This window comes from Gossypium arboreum, chromosome 2 (assembly GCF_025698485.1).
Source record: "Gossypium arboreum isolate Shixiya-1 chromosome 2, ASM2569848v2, whole genome shotgun sequence".
Taxonomy (NCBI): domain Eukaryota; kingdom Viridiplantae; phylum Streptophyta; class Magnoliopsida; order Malvales; family Malvaceae; genus Gossypium; species Gossypium arboreum.
The window spans coordinates 64069540-64079810 of NC_069071.1; the positions used below are offsets into that span (position 1 = coordinate 64069540).

Sequence of the window (10271 nt, forward strand, 5' to 3'; positions counted from 1 at the left end):
ACACACGACCTAGACACACGCCCGGGTGTCTACCCATGTGGACGATATAAGGCTATCTACCAAGCCCTTTGCCACCCTGAAACAAAATATAATATCAACCATCATACCAAATTCTAGCATGATATGATTTCTCGGTCGAGCAACTATAACTAAGATCTCTAAACATTTCACATATGTTTAAGCAACCAATTAATGCATTTTGCTATTCAAACATTGAAATTCACATGGTCAACCATACCAACTATTCCTTATTCCTAAAAGACCTTCTCGTATTCATAAAACAACTTTCAATATTAGCCATCTTTCATGGCCTTATACAAAATGAGTCAAATACTAAAGTAAGCCAATACATTTAGCCCCAAAACAATGTGACACTAAAATAAAATTAAAAGATCCTATACATGTCATACTCAAATAAAAGAACTAACTATACCAAGTGCTTCAAATGATAGTGTGACTGACTTCTTCGACGTATGCGATGATCCACGAGCTACTTTGGCGGCACTATAAGAAAATGGAAAAGAAAAAGGGGTAAGCATAAAGCTTAGTAAGTTGCATGAAAATAAACATCAACTAATCATCATATCACAATATACTCATAACAATTTTCATAGCTTGTTCTCGAATACAATAAATAAACATAAGCTCAACTTATTCATCACTATCCAATACCATTCATATAGCATGTACTGAGTCCACATCTCATACATTTCAAGTAGCTACCTGTACCATTCACCACATGCTCATAACTTTTCTCATTTTGATATAAAATTGAAAAATTATTCGTTGAACTATTTGGAATATTACAGGATACTTAATAACCCCAAACATGGGATAAGATGTCGACGCCATGTCCCAGACATGGTCTTACACTGGCTAGTACATTAAAGTCGATGACGTGTCCTAGACAGGTCTTAAATTGACTTTCGTATATCGAGGCCGATGCCATGTCCCAGACAGGTCTTACACTGGCTCTCATCTATCAGTGTCGATGCTATGTCCCAGACAGATCTTACACTGACACACAACAAGCTGACGCCATGTCCCAGACAAGTCTTACACTAGCTTGAATATCCCGAGGTCGATGTATGTCCCAGACATGTCTTACACTAGCTCTTGTCTCAATGCCGATGCATGTCTCAGACATGTCTTACACTGGTTTTCATAATATGGCTGATACATGTCTCAGACATGTCTTACACTAGCTCACATACCACACAATGTCATGGTATGAATATCCAAGTCTATTCCAAATATTCAATCGGAAGTCTTTACTACATTAATTTTTCGACATGCATTCTCATAATCAAAATCAAACATTTTATGCAATATCAATTCATTCATACATCATAGCAATATAGTTGCATTATTAACATACAACTTACCTCGGATTACAAAATGTAGGCAGCTAGACTATATACTCTACTTGCTTAGCCTTCCCCTGGTCCAAGTCCTGTTTTCGTGTTTCTTGATCTAAAATAATAAAAATTCACTTATTTAACCTCTAAATAAATTTAAGCAATGATAAGTTCACATTTTTGGCAAAATGACCATTTTGCCCTTAGGATTTCACAAAATGACCAATTTACTCCTAGGTTCGAAAATCAATTTTTAACGAATTTATTCAAATCTTAAGCCTATACAAACCCTTTTTACTCTTATAGTGACCCAAAATTCCCATTTTTTCAGAACATTACCATCCATTTTACAAACTTTACAAAATGACCCTTTTAGGGTTTTCATGAGAAATTCTTTCACAAAAATTGTTTACTACACAACAAAAAATTAATTTTCTTCCATAAAAACTCAGAAAACATTATAAATCCTTTCATGTAAAATCCCTATACTATCAACCATTTTGCAAAATGGTCCCCCTATTAGCTAGCTCATGCTATAAGGGTTCCAAAAGTACCAAAATTATCAAAAATGAGCATCTAAATCACTTACTTGAGATAGAGATGAATGGATAAAAGTTAAAGCTTCCAAAACCCTTATAATGGATGAAAATTTTGGTAGAGGAGAAAGAAAAATGAAAAAGATGAAGGCTAGGCTCTTAGGGTATTATTTTATCATACATTAGGTCATCAATTTACCTAACCATTTGACCCATTGATTTTTCTTGTCCCTATGGCCGGCCATACCTCTTTAAGGGGGTCTAATTGCACTTTAAAGGCCTCCAATTATGGCTCTCTATCTATTAAACACCTTTGGCTAGCAAATCACAACTTTTCCTCTTTATACGATTTAGTCTTTTTTCAAAATTAAGCTCACAAATGCTAAAATTACCTCACCAAATTTTTCATACACTAATATAATCATGCATAACATCAAAATAAAAAAAAATTCTCTGACTTCGAATTTGTGGTCTCAAAACCACTGTTCCGATTAAGCTCAAAATAAGGCTATTACACTAACATGTTAACAAGGATATGTGTTTAGGCTTTTGGCCAAGTTGTTTGGAATATGTTTTCTGTGCTTACCTTTAATGTGATTAAATGGTAAGTTAAATTCTATGTTATACGGACTTACTAAGCATTATATACTTACTCTATTTTATTTCCTCTATTTTATAGTACTTCAGAAGCTCGTTGGGTTGGAAGCTTGGCGAAGATATCTCACACTATTCACTGGCTCATTTAGGTATAAATAGTAAATTAATTTTGGTTATAGTGGCATGTATAGGTTTAAATAGCCAATATTGGCATATAAATGTTTTGGTTGTAATTAACCATTGGAATGGCTTGTGATGAATGTGTTTTGATGTAAATATATGAGATAATGTCATGTTTGATATGAGTGTTTAGTATGGTTAATTGATAGTAAATTTTATAAATATGTCTATATGCATTTTTGGTCAAATAGGTAAGTTTGGATATATAGATTTATGAAGTGATATGTCATGCATAAGACTTGATTTTGGCTTGGTTTAAATGTCTTGGATTGAGAATATGTTGAAGTGTTTATGTAGGTGGAAGGAAAATTTGGGTGAGAAATATAGCTTAGAATTTTGTCCACACAGATAGAGACACAGACGTGTGTCTTAGCTGTGTATGACACACGGCCTAGCACATGGGCATGTGACTTGGCTGTGTGTCCCCTGTATCATTAAAATTCAAAACAGAATGCTCAATATTTTTCACATGGCCTGACACATGAGTGTGTGGCTTGGCCATGTGACCCCTACACCTACGCACGTCCTAGCACACAGACGTGCGACTTGGCCGTATGATCCAAGTTAGAGAGTTACACGAGTATGGACACGGGCTGGGACACAGCCTGACCACACGGACATGTGTCCCCTACACCTTGAAAAAATTTTGAGATTTTGCGAAAAATTCTTTGAGTACCTAATTTAGTCCCAACCTGTTTCTAATGTATGTTTTGGGCCTCGAGGGCTCATATAAGGGACTTTATGAATAATTTCTGACATGAATGTTAAATAATATGAAATGTCTGTATTTGTTTTGTATATTCCGGTAATGATCCTTAACCTTATTCCGCCGACGGATATGGGTTAGGAGTGTTACACTAGGAATTATTTGGGGTTGCCTGTCATTGTTGAGAGTAACAAAAAGTGTGTGTTTCAGGGTACTAAAGATCGCTTTCTTGGAAAAATTTGCAATTGGTAAAATCGGTGCCTCTCGCAGAGTGGTAAGGCTATCTTCATTAGATCAATCTTACAAGCTATTTTGTTACATTTGATGTTCTATTTTTTACTTCCCAATTCTTTTGCAAAAATTTGGAGGCGTTAATCTATCGGTATTGGTAAGGAAAGTCAGCCTCAAGGAGGGGAATTCATTGGTGTTCTTAGGAGGGCATGTGTGCTTTGAAAAAGGTTGGTGGGCTCGGGTTCCAAGATCTCTTGAAGGTTAATATTGCGTTATTAGCTAAGTAAGGCTGGTGCTTGCTTACTAACTTGGATTCTTTAATGTTGTGTATACTTAAAGCTAAATACTTTCCTACGTGCAATTTTAGAGAAGTAGGGTTAAGGCAACAACCTTCATTTGTTTGGCATAGTATCTGGGTTGCGAAAGATCTCCTCAAAATGGGAAGTGGTTAGTATGTGGAGAATGGGCACTCCATCTCGGTATGGGATGATTCTTGCTTCCCGGTCCACGACCCTACAAGATCAATATTGATTATGTTAGTGGAATTGACAAATTTGTGGATTTGATTGATGTGGATAAAGGCGAGTGGTGGAGTGAGTTAATATGGTCTTTATTTCCTGAACTGCTTGGGCGGTCCATACTACATGTCTCGTTGGCTGGGCATGCTTTATCGGATCATTAGTGCTAGTTCTTAGAGGATAATAGTGAATATCGATTGGAGTGGCTACATGCTACTGTTGTGAGGCTTCCTAGGGACAAATGATGACCATTACATTAATATTACATAGCATACATGCCTACCTTATAAGCATCTATGGGGGGCTCAGGTGCTTGAGAAAATGAAAATTATATGTGGGCATTACATTAATAATTTTCTACCTATAAAGGTTAACTTGTATTAACACAGACTTGAGTCAGATCATATGTGTCCTCGCTGTGGTTGTGGCCCTAAGACCATCCTCCATGTTTGTCGCGATTGCCCTAGAATCCTGCACATTTGGCACAATTTAGGCATTAGTTCGGATGTTGCTCCAGTGGTTGATGATACACCCTCTAATTGGGTTGGACAATGATTTGCTCAAGGCACTCACCATGTACAACTCTCTATTCTCACCATATGGACTATCTGGGCCACTCAAAATAAAATCGTTCATGAGGGCATTTATCAATCGGTTTAGACGTTACTTATCTTTTTTTAAGGTATCTACGCAAATTAAACTTTCTTCTGTCGAATAGGGGTTTGGTTCTGGCTGTGGAGCCTATGCTTTGGAAGCCTCCTATCGATCATTAGGTCTATGTTGATTTTGATGCGGGGTTTTTCTACAGGCTGCCTGCGTTGGGGTTGTTGTTCGGGATTCTGCTGGATTGCTTTTAGGATTGGCTTTTTTCTGGCAGGACAACATCTCTTGTCCGCTGACATCGAAGGCCCTTTCTTGCGTTCAGGCAATCCATGTTGCTCAGGATTTGGGGTTTAAGAATGTTGAACTAGAGGGTGATTCAGAGGTGCTCATCTCCAAGCTTAATGTTGCTGATATTGACAAATCGACGATAAGTTCCATTATCTGGGATGTGAAACGATTAGTGCTAGGTTTTGAGCATTTCAAGTTTCACTACATAAAACGGTGAGGGAATAAAGTTGCGTACATTTTCCTCTGGCGGCGGGATGTCTATTAGGTGGAGGAGAGACGAACATCAATTCAGGCGATGTTGGATAGTGATCGAAAGGGGAGGGTCTGATTTTGTGGTTATGATTACGGACCTCACGATTCTTGCTAGATCTGGTTCCTTTCTAGCAATTATTGTTTCAGCTTCAACCTTGTTTTGATCGGTGACTTACGCTTGTGGCGTTGGAGCTTTTCTGGGCATGCATTTCTAGCTGTGAAGAATGTTTGCGTCTTTTCAACTGCTTTATCCTAGTGTTTTCATTTTATTTTTATTTTATTTTTTGCAATTTTTAGTGGTGTGTGATGCACATTATGGGATAGATTCCCCTAGGTTGTTTCTTTTCTATTTTATTTGACTATAATAAATGCATGCCAGATTTATTCAAAAAAAAAAAAACACAAAAGTCCTTGAAAGAAATAAAGCCATTCTCCTTTGTCTATTTTAAGTTCATTTCTTTCAAATGAACAAAGGTTAAAAAAAATCCTTACGATTTCTTTTCTTTTTTGAGTTCAAAGTCTAAATTTCGTCCCTTTTTTAGCGGTTTATTTTTTAGGGTAGATGTTCTGACTTTTTTTAGTTAAACTTCAGGGTAACTAATTCTAAAGTGAGATGATGATTCGAATTAAATATCACAAAAGTAAATTTTAATCAACCTTTGATCATATCACATTGAATTTTGGAAAATAATGTAGTAAAATTTTAGGAAACGTGTGGTAACTTTTTAACTAGGTAACAAGAGTAAAAAGAAAATTAATTAATATATATTAAATATTAAATATAATAAATAAATAAAACTTAAACTTTTCACTTCAAATGCTTAAATGATTTTTATTTTGGAATAATTACTTTTAAAATCTTCTTTATTTTAAAAGTTTATGATTAAGTCCTTTTCTACCATCTTTAATTGGTATTAATTTTTGTCCTTTATTTAATTTGTTTTTATTATTAAACTTCACTTATACTTAGGAAACTATAACGAAAGTGAATGTTATTTAAGCACTATAAATATTCTCATGTGTTATGCAGATTGACTTTTAAAATTTTAAAATTTAAATTTACTTTGATATTTTAAATATATTTGATTAAGTTTAGTTATTATTGTTTCATTTTTTTAAATAGTTGTCTCATGCTATCATTTTTGGTTTATATATGATTGTGTTATTGTGATTATAGTTTTTTTTCACAATTTAAAATGATAGTGTAAGGGTAAGAAGGTGAGAATATAAATCTTAATTTTAGTTTTAAAAAAAATACCATTTTAAGTGGAAATAATTTGTTACTGAAACCGAGAAAATTAAGTAATTTCAATTGAACGATTTTTTAAGCAAGAATAATATGTTTAGAAGGGAGTAATATGTCTAAAAGCAAAATTTATTATTGTTTTATAAAATAAGTTAGAATAAAATATTAAAAAATCTTGTATTAGTAAAAAATTGTGAAATAATTTTAAAACTAAATATGTTGGTACCTACTCTTTGGGTGTTAAATTGTATTTACTTGAATGAAAATTTCTATTTATTTTAGTTTGTTAAAGTTAAAGTACTGATAGTTTTTTTTTTAAATAGTCGATAATTTCTTAATATATATATATATTTAATTCTTTAAGAAAGTAATATTGTTAAAATAATTGTAATTTTTAAAGAGAGTGGTAGTTTTTAAAGAGGAATAATTTTTCAAAATAAGTTGAAAGGTTTTACAAAATTATAATATATTTAAAGTTTAAATGATATAATTATCCTTTGTATATAAATTTGATGTAATTAAAATCTCGATTTAAGTTAGTATCTCGTAATTCGTGATATCAAACACAATAAACTTTATATCGATATAAATAAATATATATATCCAATGACATGTACAATTAATGACATAATTAAGCCTTCCGAAATTGACCTAAACCCAACACAAAACCAACACAAAATCAATCAATGGTTGATATAAAAATATTTATACCCGTCCACATCCTTTAAATTTAGCTTCTTTGTATGCCAAAACTGAATGATCAAAAGTAAAGAACATAATTAATGAGGCAGAAGATAGAACATGATTACTAAAATGAAAAGATTATTTCCGAAAACTAATAACATAATGAGGAAGACAACAACTAAACTAGTTATCTCATGGATACTTTTCTGCTATCACATTTAGGAGAGCCAAAACCGTAACATATACATTTTTCAAGCCTTCACAATGGAAAATTTTAATTCTCTATTGAATATCAGAAAACATACCCTAATAAAAAATTAAAAGAACCCAAAAATAAAAATAGAAAAAGGCAGAAATGAAAAGGTTAAAGCGGTGTAAACCCTAGATCCACTCTAATTTCCAAGGAAAAATAAAGAATACCTAGGCCCAGGTATTGGAGGGGCTTAGGTATCAATACCTAGCCCTTAGATTGTGCCTTTAAAATCTTTTAGGCATTTTAGGCATCTTGAAGCTCGATTTCAGCCTCTGGACATCTCCAATCATCCATGAATTATTCCTAAATGATTTCAAATTTTTTAAACCTCTAAATTGATTTTATTCCATTCATAAAAAATTATTGGATTGATTCTAATTTTTTAAGTTTTAAGTATTTTTAGATTTTCTCCTACTTTGTGCTTTGGTGGCACCTTTCATTCGCATTGGACATCGAAATAGTTGTGAGGTGTTACATTCAAATCCAATTTATAATTGTGCTTTGGTGGCACCTTTCATTCACATTGGACATCGAAATAGTTGTGAGGTGTTACATTCAAATCCAATTTATAATTGGTAGATTATATAAATTATAATTACTTTTAATCTAAACTTCAAACTCAGGAAAAATAAAATTTATTTGAGTACAAAAAATTACTCAAATAAAATACCACTAATTTTCATAGAGTTTCCCTTCATATTTGGGCACTAACAAATTTTTGTTATGCATATATAAAGAGAAGAATTTATACAAGAGTTTAGTTCTCATTCAGAACTTTTAACTTAATTTAAATAGATGATTTTAGTCAAATTAGGTCTACCTAAGGGAATGTGATCGGTGGCATCCAAGGAGAAAGGAGTCTCCATGTCGCCACCCCTTGCCTTAATTGGGCTAGTTGGGTCAACTTTTGCTCAATCCAATTTTCTGAGCTTATCTCTCTTAATTTAAATTAAAAACCAAGGTAGAATATATAATTAATTAGATAATTAAATATTCATCCAAAACAATTAATTTAATTAGCGAAAGTATTTTGTACACTGCCAGTGAAGTTTTTAAACTTTACAAGCAAGATCAGGGGGTTGACAAGTGTCCTAAAAGGGTATAAAAATATTAAAAAAATATTTAAAAAAAAGATGCACATGACAATTTTTTGAGGCTGCTTGTGGTATCATATCAAATTCATGGAATGAGATAGATGTCACACTTGATTTCTTTTAAAACTTGAAAATTTGGAACCTTTAAAGGGTTAAATTAAAAGATACCGTAAACTGGCGGTCTTTACTAGAAAATTTGAAAGTAATTGAAATTGAACAGGGTTGAGAACCAAGTTTGATTCAATTGGGTTAGAACCAATTGATCTTTGAGTGAGAGACAAACTGATTATGGATGAATGATTGTTACACGGTGGAAGACCGCGTATGAAGGGCTATAAATAGTTGGGAAAAGACTTCCCGAGGAGGATTCAACTCCATTCTGTTTCATTTTCACTACAAGAAAATAGACTTTTAGCGGCACTTTTTTAGCCTTTAGTGGCGCTTTTAAGAGCCACTAAAATTTTTTGCGACGCTTTTGAAAACGCTGCAAAAAACGCCGCTTTAAGTAACGCCGCAAAAATTGGTGGCGTTTATTTAAAAAAACGCCGCTAAAAGCCATGACTTTTAGCGGCGTTTGTAAAAAAAACGCTACTAAAAGTCATGGTTTTTAGCGGTGTTTGTTGGGAAAGCGCTGCTAAAAGTAATGGCTTTTAGGGTTATTTGCCAGAAAAACGCCGCTAATTTTGGCAGATTTGCAATACATTTTTTTCACCAATATCCAGCCCTTCCTGCATTAAATCCAACCAAATACAATAAATATAGCATAAAATGCAGCCAAAAACAATAAATTTAGCATAAAAATACAACCAAAAACATTAATTCTAAATGATACTTTAAATTTAATGAAAGATATATGATGTAATTAATAAATAAAGTATAATTTAAAATATTCTTACAATAATGTTAAACGTGACAAAGTTAAAAACATTCTTACAACGAGAAAATTAATGTCTAAGATGGCGGCTTTTGATTTCTTGAAACATCTTCATCATCTCTGAAGGCAGAAATGGAGGTCATCGTATTTTTTTCTCGCTCTGCTCACGCCATCGCCATCATTACCTCGCCTCCCTCATCACTGCCTGCCGCCTCCTTCTTTCTTGCCTCCGCTCTAAGTTGTTGCTGGAGTTTTTCATATTTTCATTGAACCTCGGCAATTTGCTCAACCGTGTTCGCTTGCATCTGAGCTATCTGGTCTCTTAACCTCTGAATGTCAGCTTGAGCTTGACTTCCGAAAGGCATGTATTGCTGGGAGCCAGATCCAAAATATTGGGTCGGGGCAACACCAGATCCTTGAAATCGAACTCGACCGTACCTTTCAGGATCCAAAACTTCAGTAATAATTCTGTTATCAATGTTTTCAAGATTAACAAAACTATCAATCGAAGCAATTGCTTCATATTCCGCCTTTTTCTCCTTTAGTTTCTCCTAAAAAATCAATTAAAGAGTTAGAAACGAAATATATAATAAAAATGAATGCAACATAACTTAACATTATTTAAAACTGCTAATAATGAATTGAATTAAACAATTATAATTAAACATTATAAATATTTAGAATAAATCAAATATTATTAAGTAAATATACCATAATTTCTCCACTTGGACGTCATACGAGATCCATCTTTCTTTCTATCGTAATCTCAAAAAGTCAAGGCGCCCAACTTTTGTCAGATTTGACTTCCTACAATATAGTAGTAAAAATATTATTTAATAGTAGAAAGTTAT

General features: G+C 33.3%; 1 long non-coding RNA gene across 1 annotated transcript; it reads right to left on the bottom strand.

Annotated features, from left to right (window-relative positions):
• Window positions 1-248: 248 nt before the first annotated feature.
• Window positions 249-5623, bottom strand: LOC128288298 (uncharacterized). Its single transcript, XR_008278736.1, has 6 exons — window positions 5253-5623; window positions 4700-5170; window positions 4488-4597; window positions 3999-4121; window positions 1386-1473; window positions 249-504 (listed from the first exon to the last, which is right to left on the bottom strand). It is a non-coding gene; the product is annotated as an uncharacterized LOC128288298 (long non-coding RNA).
• Between the last annotated feature and the right edge of the window lie 4648 nt (window positions 5624-10271).